The 25,374-nt window shown below is 43.6% G+C and overlaps 1 protein-coding gene and 1 long non-coding RNA gene across 2 annotated transcripts in view; one reads left to right on the top strand and one right to left on the bottom strand.

The window, feature by feature from the left end:
* LRRC75A (leucine rich repeat containing 75A) overlaps positions 1 to 25,374 on the top strand; it is a 478,221-nt gene that overhangs the window by 386,904 nt on the left and 65,943 nt on the right. The gene's annotated exons all lie outside the window — the stretch shown is intronic.
* On the bottom strand, positions 143 to 23,677 carry LOC141080376 (uncharacterized). The gene is made up of 3 exons (XR_012228892.1): positions 22,106 to 23,677; positions 21,628 to 21,675; positions 143 to 1,232 (listed from the first exon to the last, which is right to left on the bottom strand). It is a non-coding gene; the product is annotated as an uncharacterized lncRNA (long non-coding RNA).

Raw genomic sequence — 25,374 nt, 5'->3', positions numbered from 1 at the left:
AGCAGCGATCTCGCTAGCGAGATCGCTATGTGTGACAGGGCCCTAAGGCTTCACCGCCTTAAGATAGTTGTGGCCTCTCTCTTCTAAAAATGAGATGGTGACTGCTCCTAAGGGTGGTTATGGTGCCTCCTTTACCTTTAGATGCTTTGTGGGTACTTCCAGAAACTCTGCTTTCTCTGCCTCTTGATGGTAAAGGGGAATCGTCCTCAGGACTCTCCATTATGGGAGTTTTTTCATCCAACACTTGATGGTGATGGGGGCCTTCTTCTTCTTCTCTGAGATAAATTACTCCTCCAGCTGGTAACAGCACCTCATTTGTCTCAAGATGTCGAGGGCGCCACCTCCTATTCCAGACTCCAGAGAATATCAGAGTCTTTTCTTCCAATTCATGGTTATACAAGCCCGATTTAGGTTCTAATAATAAAAGAGACTAGACAATCAAATAATGGATGAAAAGTGGCCGTGAGTTTTATTTTTGGGTTGAAATATAATAAATAACACCAAGCATTAAATAAATAAATCCATATAAATAACCATAAATTACCATTCAAAGACACAATCCGCCCATAAAAATGGGCGATTTTCCCTCCAAATAAAACATCACGACAAAAATAAAAAATTGAGGGAGGGAGGGTGGGGGATCTTCTTTCTTCACAGGAAAACCGCTGTTGAGGTAAACAAACTAAAACCAGGAGTTAATATACCCCTTAGATTAACCGCCAAAATACTTTAACCAATCCCAGCCCGTTAAAAACGGCGCCAAGAACACCGGTCATAACAGTTCAAACTACAATTTAATCCAGCTGACCAGAAAATTAACCCTTAGTTGACCCCTTATGAGGGAAAACGACCTTGCTATTACAGAGAATTTGGTTTAAAAATACGGTCTATATAACCATGCGACCCCCCCTGTTATGGCTTATCTGACTACAGGGGGGTGCTGCAATTATGGTAAAGGGGTCATTACTCCTTGTGATATAACCGTCTCTTCCATATGGTAAAGGTGCCTTATTCGTCTCATGATGTTCTGGGCGCCACCTCCTATTCCAGACTCAAGATAATATGAGAGTCTTTTCCTCCAAATCATGATGGTAAAGGGGGTCATTGACCCCTGTGAAATAAATGTCTCCTCCAGATGGTAACGGCGCCTCATTTATCTCAAGATGTTCTTGGCGCCACCTCCGCCTACAGACTCTTGATGTTATGGGAGTCTTCTCCTCCACCAATGTGACCTAGAATGGAGGCAAAACAATTTTAAAAACTATTACCATGAGATCTTTTAAAATTTTAAGTAAATCATGACTTATGGATATGGGACGGACCCCCTCTCCATCTTAAAACTACCATAACTACAGTAAACCTAGGCACTAGAATAAATACACAACACATTATTTTGGTTGTCAAAATGGCCACAGCTTTGTTTAAATCACAGGATTAAAACAATCACAGTAGGAGTCAGGTGAAGTGCTAGTACATTGGGATTCACAAGTACTGTGATATCCCCAGCTGTCTGACATACAGAACCAGGACAGACAGCCATAAAGGGGCGGCACGCACTGGCTTGCCATTCAATCAGAGTCAGTAAACTTTCAGGGCAGCAATGACCCTATTATCCTCACTCCTGTGCTTAACCACTGTGCCCGCCCCTGATTGACGTTACCATTACAACGTCCTTGAGGCTGGCCACCAAAGCCGAGCCTGTTCATCCTCTATTAGTTAAAATGAGTCTACCTTAACTTGTCTGCAACTTCCACCTGACTCCTAAACCTCCACCAGAGAGGCCATTTGACACCTTAAATGGACTCGACCCCCATCAACCATGCCTAATAAAGCCATCAACAATTTCTACATGCTATGGAAAGTCTGTGCACACAAGTAAAAAAAAAAAAAAATTCCAGAGCTCCGACAGATTAATTTTATCAATGCCATGCTACCAAGTTATGATCGATAATACGGTAACTATAGCAAAATAACAGTTGCTAAACATCCTGCAATGAGGATCCTATAATGGGGAATGTGGAAAGTAAACCATAATTAAGGTCGTAGCTATAATCTGAATACCTGTATAATGACATCTGTCATGCCTCAAAAAACTATTATACTGCATGTATTGTAGCCAGCTCTAATAATTCACCAATTCACAGATTTTAGTTCTAGAAACCACCATTATTTACAGTAGCTGTGCAGTAAAATTTCTTAAACCCACTTATTACTATCACTACCCGAAAAGTGATGAACATATCAATAGAAAGATATTATAAATAGGGAGTAATTAAAAACTATACACAATATAACATCAACATTATAACTGACCATAAAATAACGTTCAGAATTTCTGGAAGTAGTAATTTAAATAAACCTAAAGCAGAAAAAGTCTACAAAGGCATTATTAATAATCCTGCCACGACATTGTTAATTGTTTTTCATGCACTTGATAATATTTACTGTTGACCTCTCCAACTGGGTCAAAGGCATTGGGAATAGGCATATTGCCCTTCGTGTTAATGCACTAGATTATACCCTTAGCCGCTCCCACCAGCTCAAGGGCATCGGGAATAGGCATATTTATTCTGTAGGCATGCAAAATATGATTGCCATGACACCAGGGACTTTACCCTAACATGGTCCTATAAAATATAAATGCTTCTGGAGACCAGGGGGCCATACCGTGATGGTCACCCCTCCATACCAGGGGGCCATACCCGAGATGGTTACCCCCTCCACACCAGGGGGCCATACACGCGATGGTTACCCTCCACACCAGGGGGCCATACCTGAGATGATTACCCCTCAAAACCAGGGTGCCATACCTGAAATGGTTACCATTCCAAACCTAGGGGGTCATACTGTGATGAACATCCCCCCCCCAAACCAGAGGTCCATACTTGATATGGTTACCCCTACTGACCAATTTATAAATAACTTCAAGGACGCACTAAAAGGAAAACAAATATCTGTTTTCTTATTAAAATAAACATAAAATATACATCAAAGCATAAATAACATTAACAAGCTGGGGGAAGTCCTTGAAGCTCCCAAATCTGGTGATTACCAAACATAAAATGTACCAACAATTACTCCCAGCCGTTACCCCACTAGCTCGGGAGCACCATAGCCACAAGGGTTCCAATGTTCACTTGAATTTCCTGGGGATCCGACAAACCCTTGCCGAAACTCCCCTCCACCTTTCACCAGATCCAGAACCATATTAAATTCCAAAAGGAGGAAACGATATCCCATTGGATCCCCCAGACCATATTTAACCAACTTCAAGGACCCCTCCAACCGCACAAGATGTGGGATAAGTGTGGGTGAAAACCATGCAGGTTTACAACCAAGTTATACAACAGGTTAATAATGGAAAATATCCCATCGTAAGGTCCAGAAATAGACAGAGATGGGCAATGCTGTGTTATATGCTGTAACAATAAATGAGAAGCCGCCTGCTCCTCTACAGCAGTTACAGACTCTAATCACTAGCTGCGCATAAATGGTAAGAAATATGTAGGTCTAATATAAGCTGCCTGCAGCCGTAGGTGTGTGAGCAGAAAACTGCACGTTCTGTATCCCAGTCAGTCACTCTACTACATACAATTACAATACACGAGAAACAGGGCTGAAAACTGGGCCCATGATGTGTTTTCATGAGCAATGTGCAGCCTCACATTAGGAGTGCCCACTCACTGCCCGCCATGTGCTGAGTTTTTAGTCCCCACTCAAATGTGCCGAGTTACTCCCCGATTATTTATTTTACACATGATAAAACATAAACCATTCAGGCCTGTGCTATCCACCATCTTAGTGTTAGGAATGGCGGAACGCACTAAATAAAAATAATAATAAAGGGCGTTCGCTGCTCGGGGTCCACCGTGCAGTAGGTGATATAACCTCTGCTAAGTGGTGGCAGGTGCAATATGGCGGAAATGCGCACAGGGTTAAACGTCACCCAGGTGCGCAGAGCAATCTCAGTTAATTCACAGAGATGCCAAATAAGTATAAACACAAAAGACTGAGCCTGTTGAGGTCACAGTACTCAGTAAAAACGCACACAAGGTATCAGGTCACAGGAGTAGCCAAGACAGCAGCACTACGTCCGCCTAGACCTACCGTGTGCGGAGCATCGCAACTGCGAATGCAAAGGGGCTGCTACTGCAGCGCGGCGTGGACACTGCCGCTAAACGACAAGGCTAAGGCGCAAGCGCAGTGTCGGACGCTAGCAGCTGTGGATGTTGCAGCAGAGGAGCGCTGGCGCTGATTCTGACTCAGTCCCTAACCACATACGTAAATATCAGAGGGAAGGGTTTTATAATGAGTCATTCACCTGAATCATACATCCGTCCTCATACACACAGCAGCAAGTAAGTCTATACTAGCGCATGGCGGAATAGCCATGCGTGCCTTTTATAGCAACCGGGACCTTCCGCCAGCTTCCAGATCTCTGAGATGGACCAATGAGATCTGGAGCGGGACCTGAGCACATGACTCCCGATTTCCAATGGGAGATCGTCCCATAAGCATGCTCAGTAGGAGGACAGAAGGACTTAAGGCCCCGTCACACATAGCGACTCACCAGCGATCCCGACAACTATGTCAACGTGTCAGGATCGCTGGTAAGTCGCTATGTGATCGCTGGTGAGCTGTCAAACAGATAGTTTCACCAGCGATCAGCACAGCGACGCCAAGTGCACAGCGTCGCTGTGTTCATTAACTAACGTACACATCGGGTTTCTAAGGGACGCACGTCCCTTGGATACCCGATGTGTACGTTAGTTACCAGCTGATCGCTGGTCTCCCGCCTGTCATACGCAGCGATGCGTGCTGGCCAGCGGGAGACAAGCGACCAAAGAAAAGTCCTGGGCTTTCCTACAGCGATCAGCGATACCGGCAAGGGGGCCGGTCGCTGATCGCTGTCACACACAGCGATCTCGCTGGTGAGATCGCTGTTGTGTCACAAAACTTGTGACTCAGCAGCGATCTCGCTAGCGAGATCGCTATGTGTGACGGGGCCTTTAGCCTCAGGAGAGATTTTCTGCAAGGCAATCTCCTCTACAGTAGATAAACAGCAGGAGACTGCAGAATGTGAGGGTCTGGATCCCTGTGGAGTAAACGCAGAAATCCGACACCTAACACTTAGGTAATATAAAATAAGCTCTTGGTGGGTATACACCGATCCTACAAACATATGATGGGGACAATATACAGAAACGGGATGGATATATCCGGCAGGACAGCATGCAACATAAGAGGTCTAAAGGCAGCAATAGCTACAGAAATCAAGCTGGAAGTCATGTCCAGATTATATGTACAGCCAGGAAAATAACCTGGAGACACAGGATGTTTATACACAGCATGATGCGTATATAGCAGAGTGAGGCGTGATATCATGTATACAGGCCTGTGATACAGGTTAAGTATACAGCACAGGAATGGAGCCTTTACACATATACCACATATAGTGAGTAACCTGGTTACACTGGATCTGCACACCCTGCATCAAAGTATGTAACAGAGATTAGGTCACATACAGATCATCAGACTCCATAACTGGGAAGGGGGGATAATCAGCACACAGCAGGGTCAGTATACAGTGCACTGACATGAAGTGCAGCCTCTCATCATCATACATATACCATCCCCCGACTGCTCCTCTCTCACCCTCTCCAGTGTCTCTAATACATGTGACTGCTAGTGATGGGCAGTCCGGCTCTTTTTGGTGATCTGGCTCACTCGGCTCCGCTCACCAAAAAGAGCCGTCTCTTTTTGGCTCAAAAAGTGGCTCTTCTTGCAAAAAGTGCTACTTTCCCCACTTTTATCACTCCAGTCTCTTAACTATAAAGCTTGGGCCTCATTATACAGCTGTACAGGGGTCTAGTGAAGGCTTTTTAGCCATTTTCTCAGACTGTAGCTCCTGGGCACAGGCCCTCACTCTTGTCCTTTCACTATAAGGCTGTGTGCACGTGCTACGGAATCTGCTGCGGATTGACCCGCGCGGATTTTCAAAATCTGCAGGTCAAAAGACCTGTGGTTTATCTGCGGATTATCCTGCGGTTTTGCCCTGCGGTTTTACCATCTCCACAATGGAGGAGATAGTAAACCACTGCGGAATCCGCAGAAAGAATTGACATGTCAATTCTTTCTGCGGTTTAGAAACCGCAGAAAATCTGCGTGGAAAATTCCGCAGCATCTGCACAACAGTTTCCATTTCCCATAGGGAATAATGGTACTGTACACCGCATCAGAAACTGCTGCGAATCCGCAGGGCCAAATCCGCTGCAGATCCGCAGCACAATCCGCAGCGTGTGCACACTCCCTTAAACCTGGGCCTCATTATACAGCTGTACAGTGGTCTAGTGAAGGCTTTTTAGCCATTTTCTCAGAGTGTAAGCTCCTGGGATCAGGCCCTCACTCCTGTCTGTATTGCTGTTTTGTGTTATCCTCTAATATCGGATATTCGTCCATGTGTTGTACATTAGTCAGTGCTGTGACATCTGCCGTAACTGATTATTCTAAGGCTATGTGCACACGTTGCGGATTTGCTGCGGATCCACAAGTGATTTACAGTACAATGCTATTCTATGGGGGAAAAACCCGCTGTGTACATGCTGTGGAAAAATCCAAGCGGAAACGCAGCAGTTTATTTTCTGCAGCATGTCAATACTTTGTGCGGATTCTGAAGCGTTTTTACACCCATTCCATTATAGGAATCCACAGGTGTAAAAACGCAGGCGAAATCCACACAAAATCCACAATAAATCTGCATAAAAACCTCACGGATTTAGACCTGCGGATTCTGCCAAGAGATGCAGATTCCACACAGAAAATTCCACACAGCAATCCGCAACATGTGCACATCCCCTTATAAGTAAATCCTTGGAGACGTGTTCCAGGTTCTTACAGAGTAACTCTGATATCTGCACCATACATGGCACCCCTTACCTACCAATTCTGGCATGCATGGTCCTCTAACCCCCCTATCCAGGTATGCATGGTGCCACAACCCGCCCTCTACTGACTTCACGTGAATACCCGATCGGTAATCTTTTGTGCCGTGAGGTGAGGGCGGGTTGTTGGGCCGGAATTGGCGCCTGCACATTCCTCTCTTTCTGGCGCCATTTTCTTGAAGACACACTGCAGTGTGTCTTCCACAAAATGGCGCCGTAAAGCGCGGACGGCGCGTGCACCGATTCCGGCCCAACAACCCACCCTCTCATGTCATCACCGCCAGATGCAAGACCCCGCGGCAACACCGAATCGGTAAGGTGTTTTGCCGGAGATCGCGGTATGTGTTAAGTGCTTACGCATACCGCGATCTCCTGGGGGGGAGTGCTTCTACCGTGATCTCGTGGGGGATGCGTCACTCTGTCTGGAGCCAGACTGCGCAGGTGCGTCGCACTTGTGCACTCTATAAAGGCTTCGGACAGAGTGAAGCTTAGAGCATTATATTATACATATACCCCGGATCTGTCCACAGAGTTTCTCTGCCTCAGATTTATATTATTACTTTCCCACTGTAGAGCATCAGGAACTACAGAAAACAATGAGAGGGATAAGATGGCTGTCAGTGCCTGACCTCAGCGCCTCTGCTCATTCTGCAGCTGCCGGACATCCACTGTTATGTCAGTGACACTGACAGCCTGTGTGACTGCACATTGTGATCTATCACAGATCATGTATGTGCACTCACTGCACTGAGCAGCCAATCACAGTACAGCTATGTGTTCATGTGGGAGGAGCCCAGTCGCAAGTCAAAGCCTTTCCAGTCACTCCTCACTTGTGCTCACTGCTCTAAGTCTCCTCCTCAGCTCCTCCCAGCCCCCAGCCAGGCAGGAAGAAGCTATGCAAACAGCAGGGGAAAAAAAAAATTTGGCTCAACTCCCACTGGTGAGCCGACTCCCGTCGGTCACATGAAAGAGCCGGCTCTTTGTCTCGGTTCGTTCACGAAGGACACATCACTAGTGACTGCCCAGCTCCACCATAGTAATGGCAGACACTGTATGTGTCCCTGCTCTGTCCTATCATACATAAACTCAGAACTCATGAAGACTCTGTATAATACAGCAGTAATGTGGTATATCAGAAATGTCTGCAGGGAGGTCACACAAAAGCTGCCTCTGCAATAAGTGAGGGAACATGGCAGCTAAATGAATTTCTGAGGTAATCTTGATCCCAGATATGATGTAGGAGCTGATACTGTACACACTACACAATGTCTGAGGTGAATGCAGAGTGGTATATCAAACATGTCTGCAGGGAGGTCACCCAGAAGTTGTCTCACAGTCTGTGAGGAAAATGTAGCATGCACATGAGGGACATGGCAGCTACATGAATTTCTGAGGTAATATTGATCCCATACATAATGCAGGAGCTGATACTACACTAGTACATGTTGTGTGAGGTGAATGTGCTCCTATCATCTGTAATGTGAGGCGATAACCCCAGTGTTATACTCCCTGAAACTGCAGACATGCTTCCTCCTGTGAAAGAAAAGAGGGAGAGATTTCCTGCTCTATATAAGCCCCACCCTCCTCACAGTAACCCACCAGGCACAGACATACTGGGCTTCCTACTCTGAAAGCAACATCACTCTTCTTTTCCAATATTTTATTAGGTTTTAACAGGGGTAAAAAAGGGGGGGGTAGGAGAGAAAAAAGTAAGGGGGAGGGGGATAAGCAAGGTAAATAGGAGAAGGGCAAGGTAACAGACATAACAATGCAAGAAAAATGGCTAGCAACATAATAGCCAAAATATAGGAAGGGATGCAACCCTTAAGTACAATGATATTGCAAATAAGCGATACATATTGCACAATTTAAAGTACCATGAAAGGGTTAGCATAACATGTCTAAAAATCAAGAAATAAGAGACTCCATCAAGAGAATTAGGCCGGGGTCACACTAGAGAGGAATACGGACGAGTGAGAGGCGTTAAAAGCACGCATTCCACACGGACCAATGATTCTCTATGGGGCAGCTCCCATCAGCCGTATATTTCTCGTCTGTATTCCACGGTCTGTGCCAATCGCAGCATGCTGAGATTGTCAGCGTACTACGCCCGTAATACGCCAATGCAAGTCTATGGGTGCGCTAAAAATACGCATTACACACGGACTAGATGTGTGACTTGCGAGAAATACGCACCCAGTGTCCTTTAGAAAAGCCGGCAATTCAGTGCGCGATACAGTAACATCACACTGACAGGTTTTCTAACACAAATGAAAGAATAGATCTACACACATAGAATACATATATATATATATACATGTCATTGAGACACACATATATATATATATACACTCACTGGCCACTTTATTAGGTACACCTGTCCAACTGTGTGTTAAGACTTAATTTCTAATCAGCCAATCACATGGCGGCAACTCAGTGCATTTAGGCATGTAGACATAGTCAAGACAATCTCCTGCAGTTCAAACCGAGCATCAGTATGGGGAAGAAAGGTGATTTGAGTGCCTTTGAACGTGGCATGATTGTTGGTGCCAGAAGGGCTGGTCTGAGTATTTCAGAAACTGCTGATCTACTGGGATTTTCACGCACAACCATCTCTAGGGTTTACAGAGAATGGTCCGAAAAAGAAAAAAAATCCAGTGAGCGGCAGTTCTGTGGCCGGAAATGCCATGTTGATGCCAGAGGTCAGAGGAGAATGGGCAGACTGGTTCGAGCTGATAGAAAGGCAACAGTGACTCAAATTGCCACCCGTTACAACCAAGGTAGGCAGAAGAGCATCTCTGAACGCACAGTGCGTCGAACTTTGAGGCAGATGGGCTACAGCAGCAGAAGACCACAACGGGTACCACTCCTCTCAGCTAAGAACAGGAAACTGAGGCTACAATTTGCACAAGCTCATCGAAATTGGACAGTAGAAGATTGGAAAAACGTAGCCTGGTCTGATGAGTCTCGATTTCTGCTGCGACATTCGGATGGTAGGGTCAGAATTTGGCGTAAACAACATGAAAGCATGGATCCATCCTGCCTTGTATCAACGGTTCAGGCTGGTGGTGGTGGTGTCATGGTGTGGGGAATTTTTTCTTGGCACTCTTTGGGCCCCTTGGTACCAATTGAGCATCGTTGCAACGCCACAGCCTACCTGAGTATTGTTGCTGACCATGTCCATCCCTTTATGACCACAATGTACCCAACATCTGATGGCTACTTTCAGCAGGATAATGCGCCATGTCATAAAGCTCGAATCATCTCAGATTGGTTTCTTGAACATGACAATGAGTTCACTGTACTCAAATGGCCTCCTCAGTCACCAGATCTCAATCCAATAGAGCATCTTTGGGATGTGGTGGAACGGGAGATTCGCATCAGGGATGTGCAGCCGACAAATCTGCGCCAACTGTGTGATGCCATCATGTCAATATGGTCCAAAATCTCTGAGGAATGCTTCCAGCACCTTGTTGAATCTCTGCCACGAAGAATTGAGGCAGTTCTGAAGGCAAAAGGGGGTCCAACCCGTTACTAGCATGGTGTACCTAATAAAGTGGCCAGTGAGTGTATATATATATATATATATATATATATATATATATATTTATATATTTATATTTCACAGAGTTCTTCATAGCAGAATAGCCGCTAATTCAATTGCCGGCTTTTGTGAAATCATTCCCCAACCCGACATGAAATGACACATGGTTTACATACAGTAAACCATTTCATTTCATGTTTTTTTTTCTATGTCTTTCATTAGTAATTAGATGAGGGTTGATGTTTAAAATTTGGGAGGTGTAGGTGTTAATTTAAGGGGTTAATTCGTTGTAAAAAAATGTGTGGGCTCCCGCATTGACAAATTACCGCGGGAGCCCACCCATGAACGAAAATATAAAAGTCAAAGGTAATTTGTGTAGCGTGGTTAGACTTTGTATTTGGCCATCGACTCTCGAGATTTTATACCAGGCAGAGGCAATTGCCTGGAATATTGGGTGTGCTAACTGACCGAGGAGAGAGCCTGATATAGCATTGAACACTAGTGTTCTGGGGTGTTTACCATTATTAATTGATATTTCAAGGTCCATCCATGCGGGGGCATCTAAGTCTGAAAGCCACAATGCGCTCTGTTTGAGAAGCAGCGTGTGATAGTGAGCGGCAACGTTTGGGAAGCTCAATCCCCCATGTATTCTTTTTTTTAAACAGGGATCTAGTGTCAGTTCTAGGTTTCTTATTACCCCAAATAATGGCATTTTACTGAGATTGAATATTGGACAAGAGAATAGTGGAAATAGGGAGAGGGATACACCGCAATATATAGGGGATCTTAGGTAAGGTAAACATTTTCACCGCCAGATTTCTCCCCCACCATGTTAGGTCCCTATCCCGAAAAATAATGCTGTCCTTATGAAGTAGATCCGTTAATTTCTTCAGATTAGTCCTAACCGTCTTTGAGAGATCTTTATTGATGATAACACCTAGGTAGGATATTTCTTCCTCGCACCAATTAAGGGTAGTCAATGCCTTAGTGTGGCCAATGTCCTCTAGTTTGACATGGATAGGAAGGATATTTGACTTCGAATTATTTATTTTAAAATTTGAGAGTAACCTAAACCTATTTAATTCTGTAAAGGCTTCTGAAGTCGAGGTTACGGGATTCGTTAGAGTCAAAATAATATCATCTACGAATAAGCTGAGCTTATGCTGATGATTTTTTGTAGATAATCCGGTTATTTTCGGGTTGCATCTTATGTGTTCTACAAGTGGTTCCAACGCCAAATTAAAGAGCAAGGGAGAGAGAGGGCAGCCTTGCCTAGTGCCATTTCTAATGGGAAAGTCTTCGGATACATGGTTATTGCACACGATCTTTGCCTTGGGACCCACATATAATGCCATAAAGGTGGTAATCAATGTTTCATTGAATCCGAATTTACTCAATGTATGTCTGAGAAAGCACCAATCGATACGATCGAACGCTTTCTCAGCGTCTAACGAGATAAGGGCTGTTGGTGTTATAGTTGAGTTAGCTAATTTGATTGAGTCGAGTACTCTTCTGGTGGCGTCGGCCGGCTGCCTCCCCTTTGTAAACCCCATTTGGTCGTTACCTATTAGACTGGGTATTATATAACTCAACCTGTTGGCGAGAATCTTACAGAATATTTTTATATCGGTGTTAATGAGAGAAATGGGTCTATAGCTACCTAGTGACTCAGGATTCCCATTTTGCTTCGGGATCAGGGAGATTGATGCTTCCAGCATCTCGGGGGGGGAATGAACCCTTTGTGGAAGTATAGTTAAACATCTCAACCAGGTGGCGGGACAAGGTTTTACTGAAAACTTCGTAATAGTTATTAGTAATACCGGCTGGTCAGGGCGATTTATGCAAGTCAAGGTTTTTAATGGTATCCTCTACTTCCTGGGTGGTGAAAGGCAAAGATAACGACATCAAATCGTCACTAGTGAGGGATGGTAAGTTGATGTCTGAAAGATATTTTTTAACATCAAGTTGGTTAGGCGGAGGGGATGAAAGGTCTGAGTTGAGATTGTAGAGTTTACTGTAATATTTTGTGAATTAATTTGTGATGTCTTGGGGGTGGGATAGTTTAGCATTACCTTCAATAGAGTTTATTCTGTGTATTTGATTATGGATTCTTTTCTTTTTAATCCTGTTGGCCATGTAGCGCGTAGGTTTGTTCAAAGATGTATAGACTTTATACTTAGAAGAATTAATGGCTGCTTCATATGGGGAATAAAACAGTGACCTAAGTTCTTGTCTTAGACAGGTTAGATCAGATTGTTTTTGAGGAGAAGGAGAAGATAGGCCTAGTAGACTCCTTTCCATCTCACGTATTGCCGACTGAACCTTGTTTATTTTTTCCCTACTTTCTCTTTTTACTTTAGATGCTATACTCATAATAATGCCCCTGATGATCGCCTTATGAGCACACCAGTTGAGGGAAGGATTAGTGGAATCTGGGTTGTTTTCAAGAAAAAAGTTATCCAATGCTTTCTGGATTGTCGCCCTATGAGTTGGATTGTGTAAAATGCTGGCATTACACTTCCACAATCTGGCATTTTTTAGGGTAGGGCCTATTAGTATTTCTCCAATGACTGGGGAGTGATCTGAAATCTTCCTGTTTCCAATATACACCTTACTAATTTTTGTGAGGGAAAAAATGTCCATCACAATCAGGTCTATTCTGGACGCCGATTGGTGGACTGTAGAGAAATGAGTGAACTCCTTGGAAGTGGAATTCAGACATCTAAACGTGTCATACAGCTCATTTCTGTCCAACCACCAATTTAAGTTTTCCGATGCCGGTCTAGAGGCAGAGGAAGAATCCAAGACATTGTCAGGAGTGAGATTAAAATCTCCTAATATTAGAAGATCGCCCTTTCTCACCTCTATTACCTTCTTTATAAGCTTCGAGAGAAACCTGGTTTGATTTTTGTTGGGTGCGTAAAAGTTTACCAAAGTGTATGTTTGGCCGTTAATTTCACAAACCAAAATATGAAATCTGCCCCCTTCGTCCCCGTATTCCTCTAGGGCCTTAAAGGGGATAGAGTTCCTGATCACGGTAATCACTCCAGCCTTTTTACTGGAATTGCAGGCCTCAAAGATGTTGGGGAAACTGCGATGATTAAAATATGGGTGGTTTCCGTCTTAAAACTTAGTTTCTTGTATGTATGCGATATCGGCCTGCAAGCTAACCAGTTCCCTCCATAGAGTGTGTCTCTTCTGTGGGCTATTCAAACCTCTAATATTATAGGACAGAATTTTGAAGCTCATAACGGCAATATTAAAAGTACGATAATAAAAATATATGAAGAGTGCTGGTCAGTAAACTGATTGGGGACCTAACGGACAAAGAAGCCCTAGAGAGCAAGATATCAGCAATAACAATTAACCTTTTAGTTAGTATACTGAAGATGTAACAATTTACAATATGACTAAGCAGAAATACGTTTTAACAGTCAATGAAAATGACTATAGGATTAATAGAGAAAACACTGCTCAGGTAGGAAGCTCAAGCAGAACTACCTCAATAAAGCGGGGGAGTAATGGAAGTGGGTGGGAATAGAGGGAAAACCTCAAAGCAAAGAATGTAGTAGAGGCCCCTGCCACATAGAGAGTGTTCCCAGAACGAGGAAGTCTCAACCATTGCCGGGTTGAGCAGTATCCAGAGAGCTAAGGAAGTTAAGTCCTTCGTCTGGGGTAAAGATAGGAATTATTCTTCCCCTGTAAAGGATCAAGAGTTTCATCAGGAAGCCCCACTTGTAAGCAATTCCCTTGTCATGAAGGGCTGTAGTAATATTTCTAAAGTTCTTTCGTGCCTCCAGTGTGTCCTTGGAGACGTCAGGAAAAACCTTTAGATCCTTGTGAGGTTCGGGAAATGTTTTCTGATCTTTCAAATAGTTGAGGATCCTTTCTTTCGTTTGAAAGAAGTGAACTCTGAGAATAGTGTCTCTCGGGAGATTGGTAGAGAGTTTAGGAGATCTCGGCAACCTGTGGGCTCTATCAATTATTAAGTCCGCCTCTGAAAGGTCAGGTAGGGCCTGCTTGAAGATAGTTTTGATGTGATTTGATAGATCCTCTTGGATGACACTTTCCGGAATACCTGTAATCTTCAAATTATTCTGACGGCCTCTGTCCTCAAGGTCTGTCAGTTTGGCTCGCAGCTTGCGAACTTCTGATGTAAGATAGTCCAGTTCATCATAGGTAATCGAGGATCTATGTTCCAGCCTATTTATCCGATCTTCATGTTTAGATAACTGCTTATCTATCTTATCAATTTTTTCACAATACTTTTGAAAATTAGAATCCAAGTCGGCTTTGATCTTTCTGCTATGAAGGTCAAGCTTACTGTCCATTATGGCGCTCAATTTGCTTACTATGGAATACATAAAGGCCTCTTGGTTAAGTTGGCCCGGTGTCATAGAGTGAGAAGATATATGTGAGGTTACCGGGTTTACGCCCATATGGGGCCCAGAGTCGTCATGTTTAATTTTGCTTTTTGCAGGAGACTGATTGGGTGAAGTATCGCTAGATTCAGCGTCATCCTCAGCTTCTGAGGCCTCCCTGGAGAAAGAGAATTTCTCATTCCAATCTCCGGGGTTCGTCCTTTTTAAATTAAACGAGGAGTCCATTTTTATTGGAGATGATTTACTCTCTAGAGGTCTAGAGTTCACCTTGTGGTCCGGAGGCTGATAGCTGTCCCTGCGTGGCGAGCGGGACCTGTGTCTGGGCGAGCTCAGGGTATTGGCCCGGTCTCTGGTTTGGTTTCGATGTCCGAAGGATTTATCTTGTTTTTGACCAACTTGTGGTTTGGACGGTGTTGTAGGGTTGGTTTTCACCTTAAATTTTTGGTTACTCATGATTCCAGTTCAGACATGTCTTCCTATAAGGGGGAGCTTGAATGTTGTTAGAGCTGTTAAAAAGGGTATGTGATGCGATGTGAGGTCGCACAGGGGGAGGAGGGAGTAGGAGTAGTAGGGAGGAGGAGAATAAGATCCTCCGTTAATCTCCTCAGGCAATCTGTGCTTGTCTGAATGTTACGGCGGAGAGGTGGAGGTATGGCCTGTCTCCTCGTTTCTTATAGGAGACAAAGCTACTGGGACACAGTACCGAAGCTGCAGCACGTCGCAGCTAATGTAGTTAGGCTCAGGAGTCTGCCTTATTATGTCACCTCAGGAGGGGGCACGAGTCATAAGTAAGTCTCGATAGTTTTCTGTAGCCCCTAACAGTGATTGCTGTCAGCGGTTATTTCAGTTTGTTGTTTCACCTTCCAGCCACTCTGCTGCTGGTGAACAAAGTGGTGCTATGAAGCGGAGCTGCATCTGCTTGCAGCTGAATTGTCTGAGTGCCGCCTCTCACTTTCTGTGTTGCTGTAACTATGGCATTTGTGAGCCGGCTGAGGCAGAACTTTGGGGCCGCTGATGCCCAGAATGCAGAGACGGCGCGGGAGCTGCGCCTCCGTTTAGGTAGGCCCGGGGGGGGGGGAAAGCCGATTTGCGTGTCTCCAAGGATTCAGCGTCGGTAGTAGGGGAGAGAGCGGTGTATCTATAGGAGCGCGTCTCTTACCCTCCATGAACCGATCTCCTCAACTGTGCGCCTGGGTGCCTGGTTGTGCAGCGGCGGTGTACCACTCCAGCGTCACTGCCTCCCCTCTTGAGAGCCGCCGATGGTACCGCTGCGGCTCTGAATCGCCGCCAGCCACCTGTCGCTCCCTCTCCTTCTTTCGGTGAGGCGGGCTCTTTACTGGTGCTGCGGGGGTGTCCCGGTGGGTAGAGTCCGGTGTTAGTGCGCCTCTCCTGCTGTGATGGCCTCTGCGCCGACATAGTGTTGACACCGCTGCTGGGCTGTAAGATGCGGCCTATTGGAGTAGGCCTCTATTAGTAGACTCGCTTCTGGTGGGTCCAGGTCGCAAATTTTTTCATCAAAATGGTCCCTTTGTTGCTAGGGACTAGTCCCAGAAGGTTTTAGGCTTTCAGTGCTTGATTTTTGCCGAGATAAAAGTAGGATTGGGAGGTTTTCCCTCAGAGCTCCCAAATCCTATGTCCTACATGTGCCAGGACATAGGCCATGCCCCGCAACATCAATCTTCTACACCACTATGCCAAAAAAAGCTGCAGGAGTAAAGGTCCACCCATCCCCAAGTCATGTCCTCCTCTGCCTATAGCTCCAGTAGTTTCTTTAACCCCTTCCTGACATGAGACGTACTATCCCGTCCATGGGACCCGGGACCCTATGCCCATGGACGGGATAGTACGTCTAGCGCGATCAGCGGCGCCCACGTGGTGAGCGCCGCTGATCGCGGCCGGGTGTCAGCTGATTATCACAGCTGACACCCGGCACAATGTGTCAGGGGCGGTCACGGACCGCCCCCGACACGTTAACCTCTTGCACACCGCGATCAAACATGATCGCGGTGTACCGGGGGTTAAAGGGAAGCATCGGCAGGGAGGGGGCTCCCTCCGTGCTTCCCTGATCCCCCCACGGCAGAGCAATGTGCAGCACTGCTGCGGGGGACTCCTTTCCTCCAGGCCCCCGGATCCAAGATGGCGACGGGGGCCTTCGGGGGCCTGAGGAAGCTGGCTTCCTCAGTGCCTGCAAAGCGCAGGCATGAGGAAGCCTTCTGCAGTGCCTGTGTCAGATCGCTGATCTGTCACAGTGATCTGTGATGTGACAGATCAGCGATCTGTCACAGGACAGTGATGTCCCACCTGGGATTATTTAATAAAGTAAAAAAAAAAAATAAAAAAAAGTGTTAAAATAATTTTAAAAAAATCACCAAATAAATTAGAAAAAAAAATAAAAATATTCCCCCAATAAATCCATTTTTTGGAAATAATAAAAAAAACAAACAATAAAAGTACACATATTAGGTATCGCCGCGTCCGTAATGACCCGCCCTATAAAACTGTCCCATTAGTTAACCCCTTTAGCAAACCCCTTAAAAAATAAAAATAAAAAACGAAGCAAAAAATAATGATTTATTATCATACCGCCAAACAAAAAGTGTAATAACGCGCAATCAAAAAGACGCATATAAATATCCATGGTACCGCTGAAAACGTCATCTTGTCCCGCAAAAAACGAGCTGCCACACAGCATCATCAGCGAAAAAATAAAAAAGTTATAGCTCACAGAATAAAGCGATGCAAAAATAATTATTTTTTATATAAAATAGTTTTCATTGCATAAAACCGACAAAAACATAAAAAAATGACATAAATGAGGTATCGCTGTAACCGTACTGACCCGAAGAATAAAACCGCTTTATCAATTTTACCGCACGCGGAACGGTGTAAACGCACCCCCCCAAAAGAAATTCATGAAACGCTGGTTTTTGTTCATTCTGTCTCCCAAAAATAGGAATAAAAAGCGATCAAAAAAATGTCACGTGCCCGAAAATGGTACCAATAAAAACGTCAACTCGTCCCGCAAAAAATAAGACCTCACATGACTCGGTGGGTCAAAATACGGAAAAATTATAGCTCTCAATATGTGGTGATGCAAAAACTATTTTTACAATAAAAAGCGTCTTTTAGCGTGCGACAGCTGCCAAATATAAAAACCGCCATAAATAGTAAATCAAACCCCCTGTCATCACCCCCTTAGTTAGGGAAAAATAATAAAATTTAAAAAAAAAGTATTTATCTCCATTTTCCCGTTAGGGCTAGGGCTAGGGTTAGGGCTAGGGTTAGGGCTAGGGTTAGGGCTAGGGTTAGGGCTAGGGTTAGGGCTCAGATTAGGGTTAGGGGTGTGTTGGGGTTAGGGTTGGAGTTATAATTGGGGGGTTTCCACTGTTTGGGCACATCAGGGGCTCTCCAAATGCAACATGGCGTCTGATCTCAATTCCAGCCAATTCTGAGTTGAAAAAGTCAAATGTTGCTCCTTCCCTTCCAAGCTCTGCCATGCGCCCAAACAGTGTTTTACCCCACATGTAGGGTATCAACCTACTCAGGACAAATTGCAAAACAATTTTTGGGGTCCAATTTCTCCTGTTACCCTTAGGAAAATAAAAAATTGGGGGCAAAAATATCATTTTTGTGGAAAAAAATGATTTTTTTATTTTCACGTCCGAGTGTTATAAACTTCTGTGAAGCACTTGGGGGTTCAAAGTGCTCACCACACATCTAGATAAGTTCCGTGGGGGGTCTAGTGTCCAAAATGGGGTCACTTGTGGGGAGTTTCAATAGTTTAGGTACATCAGGGGCTCTCCAAACGCACATGACACCCGCAGACCATTCCATCAAAGTCTGCATTCCAAAACGTCACTACTTCCCTTCCGATCCCCGACGTGTGCCCATACAGTAGTTTTCTCCCACATATGGGGTATCAGCGTACTCAGGACAAATTGGACAACAACTTTTGGGGTCCAATTTCTCCTGGTACCCTTGGGAAAATAAAAAAATGGTGACTAAAAGATCATGTTTGTGGAAAAAATACGAATTTTTTATTTTCACGCCCGGGCGTTATAAACTTCTGTGAAGCACTGGGGGGTTCAAAGTGCTCACCACACATCTAGATAAGTTCCTTGGGGGGTCTAGTTTACAAAATGGTGTCATTTGTGGGGGGTTTCCACTGTTTAGGTACATTAGGGGCTCTCCAAAGGCAACATGACACCCGCAGACCATTCAATCAAAGTCTGCATTCCAAAACGTCACTACTTCCCTTCCGATCCCCGACGTGTGCCCATACAGTAGTTTTCTCCCACATATGGGGTATCAGCATACTCAGGACAAATTGGACAACAACTTTTGGGGTCCAATTTCTCCTGGTACCCTTGGGAAAATAAAAAAATGGTAACTAAAAGATCATGTTTGTGGAAAAAATACGAATTTTTTATTTTCACGCCCGGGCATTGTAAACTTCTGTGAAGCACTAGCGGGGGTCAAAATGCTCACCACACATCTAGATAAGTTCCGTAGGGGGTCTAGTTTCCAAAATGGTGTCATTTGTGGGGGGTTTCCACTGTTTTGGTACATCAGGAGTTTTCCAAACGCGACATGGTGTCCGATCTCAATTCCAGCCAAAAACATCAAATGGCGCTGCTTCCCTTCCGAGCTCTGCCATGCGCCCAAATAGTGGTTTACCCCCACATGTGGGGTATCAGCGTACTCAGGACAAATTGCACAATAACTTTTAGGGTCCTGTTACCCTTGGAAAAATAAGAATTGAGGGTGAAAAGATCATTTTTGTGGAAAAAATATGATTTTTTAATTGTATGGCTTTATGTTATAAACTTCTGTGAAGCCCATGGGGGTTCAAAGTTCTCACCACACATCTAGATAAGTTCCTTAGGGGGTCTAGTTTCCAAAATGGTGTCATTTGTGGGGGGTTTCCACTGTTTTGGTACATCAGGGGTTTTCCAAACGCGACATGGTGTCCGATCTCAATTCCAGCCAAAAACATCAAATGGCGCTGCTTCCCTTCCGAGCTCTGCCATGCGCCCAAATAGTGGTTTACCCCCACATGTGGGGTATCAGCGTACTCAGGACAAATTGCACAATAACTTTTAGGGTCCTGTTACCCTTGGAAAAATAAGAATTGAGGGTGAAAAGATCATTTTTGTGGAAAAAATATGATTTTTTAATTGTATGGCTTTATGTTATAAACTTCTGTGAAGCCCATGGGGGTTCAAAGTTCTCACCACACATCTAGATAAGTTCCTTAGGGGGTCTAGTTTCCAAAATGGTGTCATTTGTGGGGGGTTTCCACTGTTTTGGTACATCAGGGGTTTTCCAAACGCGACATGGTGTCCGATCTCAATTCCAGCCAAAAACGTCAAATGGCGCTGCTTCCCTTCCGAGCTCTGCCATGCGCCCAAATAGTGGTTTACCCCCACATGTGGGGTATCAGCGTACTCAGGACAAATTGCACAATAATTTTTAGGGTCCTGTTACCCTTGGGAAAATAAAAATTGGGGTGAAAAGATCATTTTTGTGGAAAAAATATGATTTTTTAATTGTACCGCTGTACGTTATAAACTTCTGTAAAGCCCTTGTGGGTTCAAAGTTCTCACCACATATCTAGATAAGTTCCTTGGGGGGTCTAGTTTCCAAAATGGGGTCACTTGTAGGGGGTTTCCACTGTTTAGGTACATCAGGGACTCTCCAAACGTGACATGGCGTCCAATCTGAATTCCAGCCAATTTTGCATTGAAAAAGTCAAACGGCGCTCCTTCCATTCTGAGCTCTGCCATGCACCGAAACAGTGGTTCCCCCCCACATATCAGGTATCTGCGTACTCAGGACAAATTGCACAATAACTTTTGCAGTCCAATTTCTCCTGTTACCCTTGGTAAAATAAAAAAAATTGAACCTGAAGTATTTTTTTTATGAAAAAAAGTTAGATGTTCATTTTTTTTTAAATATTCAAAAAAATTCCTGTGAAGCACCTAAAGGGTTGATAAACTTCTTGAATGTGGTTTTGAGCACTTTAAGGGGTGCAGTTTTTAGAATGGTGTCACTTTTGGGTATTTTCTATCATATAGACCCCTCAAAGTGGCTTCAAATGTGATGTGGTCCTAAAAATAAAATGGTGTTGTAAAAATGAGAAATCGCTGGTCAACTTTTAACCCTTATAACTTCCTAACAAAAAAAAATTTGGGTTCCAAAATTGTGCTGATGTAAAGTAAACATGTGGGAAATGTTAGTTATCAAGTTTTTTGTGTGCCGTATCTCTGTGATTTAAGGGCATAAAAATTCAAAGTTGGAAAATTGCGAAATTTTCAAAATTTTCGCCAAATTTCTGTTTTTCTCACAAATAAACGCAAGTTATTTGAATGAAATTTTACCACTAACATGAAGTACAATATGTCACGAGAAAACAATGTCAGAATCACCGGAATCCATGGAAGCGTTCCAGAGTTATGACCTCATAAAGGTACAGTGGTCAGAATTGTAAAAATTGGCCCGGTCATGAACGTGCAAACCACCCTTGGGGGTGAAGGGGTTAATAATAAAAGCTCCATAAAAAACCTGGAAAACTATGATTCCCAGCGTCCCCAGTTACTATCACCGAATATATGTCTGATTTGTTGTCTATGTGTATTTTTGAATGGAGTATAAAAATGGTTTGTTTCCTGGATAGACTGGCATTAATAGTAGAGTAAGACTTTCCATTCACCCTGAGAAGAACGGTTTGTTGTGTTCTTAAAGGATTTTGGGTACTCACTTTTAGCAATGTTTTCTGCCACAGCAGCCGCTGAACAGAGATCTTAGTCTGAAAAAAAAAAACAATACAGCATGGGCCCAATCCATCCAAGTTTTTACAATATTCTGGCAGCTGCGCTAAAATTACACGACTGGCATTTTAATGTCATTTTTGCCCGATTCCGACAAAGTGGGCATAGCTGTGGTGGGATTGGGGCATGGCCGCCGCCACTCGTTATGAATTTGACTGGAGTAAGTCCTGTGGCGGGTCGTAAAAAAGAGGTGCAAACGCATTTTCATGAATCAGGAGTGTCTGACTCCAGCACATCTCCTCATCTAGACCGGCATGAACAACTACGGTCTTATGAATCAGGCGCCATGACTTTAATGAGATCAGACACAACTACTGAAGACAAATGCATTGATGGGAAAATAGACTTCATACAGAAGAGAAAGAAGTTGTGGATTTACATTACAGCCATTACTGCGCTTGCGTTTACCTGGATAGGAATCTGGTGAATCTGCTTTTCTTCCTGAAGAGAAAAGACAAGAAATAAATGATTACATAATATAGAAAGAAAACATACTGTTTTCCTGTAGGAAGGTCATCAGCGCCTGCAGCTACATCTTATATTATGTACATTCTGAGTCTACATCCATCCGTGCAGCATTCATTCCCAGCACTGATCTTCCCTGTAGTAACATAGGATCCACTGTGTAACCAGCGGATCTGCAGGAATGATTTATATAAAATCATTTATACCATTTGTGTCCAATAGGAGGTGAGAGAAAAACTCTACGGCCCCGACTCATCAAAGCGCTTTGAGCGCCAGTCTTGATGAAGGCTGCACTGGCGTAAAATGCTCCAAATTCATTAAAAGGGACTTGCCTCTTAATGAATTTGAAGCATCTTTTAACTAATATGCGCCGCAACAAGAAATATTACTCAATTCGGAGACTGAAGTACATATTTGTCACTTTTTTGGTGTTAGTAATGATGACTATGTCAGCTGTGCTTAACCCTACCCCCTCTAGGCTAAGATCTCCCACAGTTCAAAAAATTAATGTAGATGATCGAACCTGGGGTAAAAAGGCCAAAAGTTGAGCAGTTACAGGTTACTAAAAAAAATTGAAACTGTTAAGAACTCCTGGATGAATTGGGAGCACAGTTTTCCGGCAATAAAATATTTTATTGCACAGTAAGTGTTTTTCATTATTTTCGATAGGACACCGTAATAGAAAGGTAAGAAATGCCGTACAATGCGGTGAAAGTCTTGACCCTGATTTATCTTAAGTGTGAACTGGACAACCTGTCTGGACTAATTTTTGTGTTTTAAAATATATTTAAAATATCTTGCTATTAAGATGTTGGGGTGAAAAACCATCAAGAAAAATCCCTAACTATAATTCCTTCTGCCCCATCCTCTCACTACTCTTCTCCGGGCAGGCTGCATTCACAAAGTTATAGGTTTTGACTCCTCACCTGATGATCACCACGGGTTCTTCCTCATCCTCCTCACTGTATAAGAACATAATGCAGCTCACATAACAATATGTACTAGTTGTAGCAGCCAGTGAAAATATACAGAGATGGGGGAAGTATAGAGACAGACACACAGCAAGTCACAGGGGTCATATATACTGTGTATATATATCAACCACAGAACCCTGCAAAGGAGTGCAGTTCAGCTTTTCTTAATAGTTATAATATAGTCTTCAATTTTGGCTGGCATCCAAAAGGGGGAAATTCATCATATCTATAATAAAGGACACAAAGTGGGTTAGAATTATTGACACATTGTCTTGTCTGAATTTCATAGAATATCTTCATAAAAATCATATAGTAGAACACATGACTATTGCTCTTCTCTTGCCCATGGATTATAATCGCATATATCGTAGACTACTCCTATATCCCGCTGCCAAGAAGGCGTCTGCATTGTGAGATAAATACCTGAATACCCATGGTGTTGCCTTCACTCTCATTTTCCATCTAAAAAAGAGCCATAATATGGTCACAAGATATATCTGATCAATCAGACACATCATTCTGAATAACGAATACTCGTACAGGTTTATCATATTAACTTGTCTTCAATGGACTCAGCTAAATAATAAATGTCAGTAGGTCATTGTATGACACGGGTGACACTACACTATACATATGGGTCTCAGAGAAAGACCTAACAGTCGTCCAGCGGTTGTCTGTTCTCTTGTAAACATTAATGCCACGTTCACATGTTGAGTATTTGATCAGCATTTTACATCAGTATTTGTAATCCAAAATCAGGTAATAAGTATAATACAAACACGTCACCACTTCTGCATTTTTCACCCACTCCTAGTTATGATTTACAAATACTGATGTATAAATATGACTGGATCTCTACAAAAAAATACGCCAGTCATAGCAGTTCATGCATTAAGGCTATGTCCAAATGGCACGTGACCACTGCATTCTGTGCTTCAGCAGACTCATGCCACATTACTGGCATCATGGCACACACCACTGAGTGTTGATGTTGGTAGTATGACCGTGACCACTGATTAGCTGCAGCGGTCATGTGCTGGAGGCTTATAAACAAAGGCCTGAAGGACCGCTGTAGAATCTTCACTGGATCTATGGGAGAATAAATCCTTCTGTGTCTTCTTGGAATTCCAGTCATACCTGATGTTGAGATCAGGGCCCTGTGAGGGCCATATCACTTCCAGGACTCCTTCTTTGCGTTGATGATGGCTCTTAATGACAATGGCTGTATGGTTGGGGTCGTTGTCCTGCTGCAGATTAAATTTTGAGCCAATCAGGTGTCTTCCTGTTGGTTTTGAATGATGGATATTTATCTGTCTGCATTAATTAGCATTGAAAACACCAAGAAATGAGCAACATAGAGGACCATACACTTAGTGTTGGTCATGGAATTTTAGTGAAGCAGATGAAAGACATTACATGCTTACAACCCTTCAAAATCAGATGATGTCCAGCAGTGAACTCAGCTACACCCATCTAATATTCAGGGAAGTCTGGCCAGAAGTGGTATATGTGGAGAATTGCAGCCAGAAACCATACATTCGACAGGAGACAAGACCAAATGACTCAACTATGTTGGAAAAAATATGAACTGGTGGGCAGAAAAATGGCAGCAGGTGTTCTAGACTGGTGAGATAAATGTGAAATATTTGGATGTAACAGAAGGCAATTTGTTCACCCATGGGCTGGAGAGCGGCACAATAATGGGTGTCTGCAGGCATCAGTAAATGGAGTACTGCCAAATGTTTTAAGAAAAAATGACACACCAACTGTCGACTTAGATAATGCTGCATGTGACAAACCTTTCTCCATTAACATCTCTAAAAATTTTAAGCCAGATGAAGGGCTAGCAGATTTCGGATCAAAATTATGCAAATTACAAAAATTACACCACTGTAGCCATGCAGCCGAATAATCGGCCCATGATCTTGAGGATAAAGACTGCTGTATGAAATAAAGTATCATGTTGAAATCAGGTCCCAAAATTCCTGTGGGCAGGGAGTTGCGTCCGCATCTGCGTTTGAAACCTGTTGATAAAAAAATCAACTGCTGATTTGTACATAAGGAATCGGTAGCAATTTTCCAAATGCTAGTTCCTATATTCGCTTTTATCCAAATGTTAAATCGAAGGCTTAAAAGAACCAGATGTCTCAAAATTCTGTCAGCCCATTTATTTTTAGACGACAAGGTGTTAATTGCTAGATTAAAACCGTGGTCAGTAGAAAGAAGAATGATTCTAGA

The sequence above is a fragment of the Dendrobates tinctorius genome, unplaced genomic scaffold (genome assembly GCF_039654945.1).
Source record: "Dendrobates tinctorius isolate UK_male_01 unplaced genomic scaffold, ASM3965494v1 ptg000016l, whole genome shotgun sequence".
Lineage (NCBI taxonomy): Eukaryota > Metazoa > Chordata > Amphibia > Anura > Dendrobatidae > Dendrobates > Dendrobates tinctorius.
This window is presented reverse-complemented; position numbering and strand designations above follow the sequence as displayed.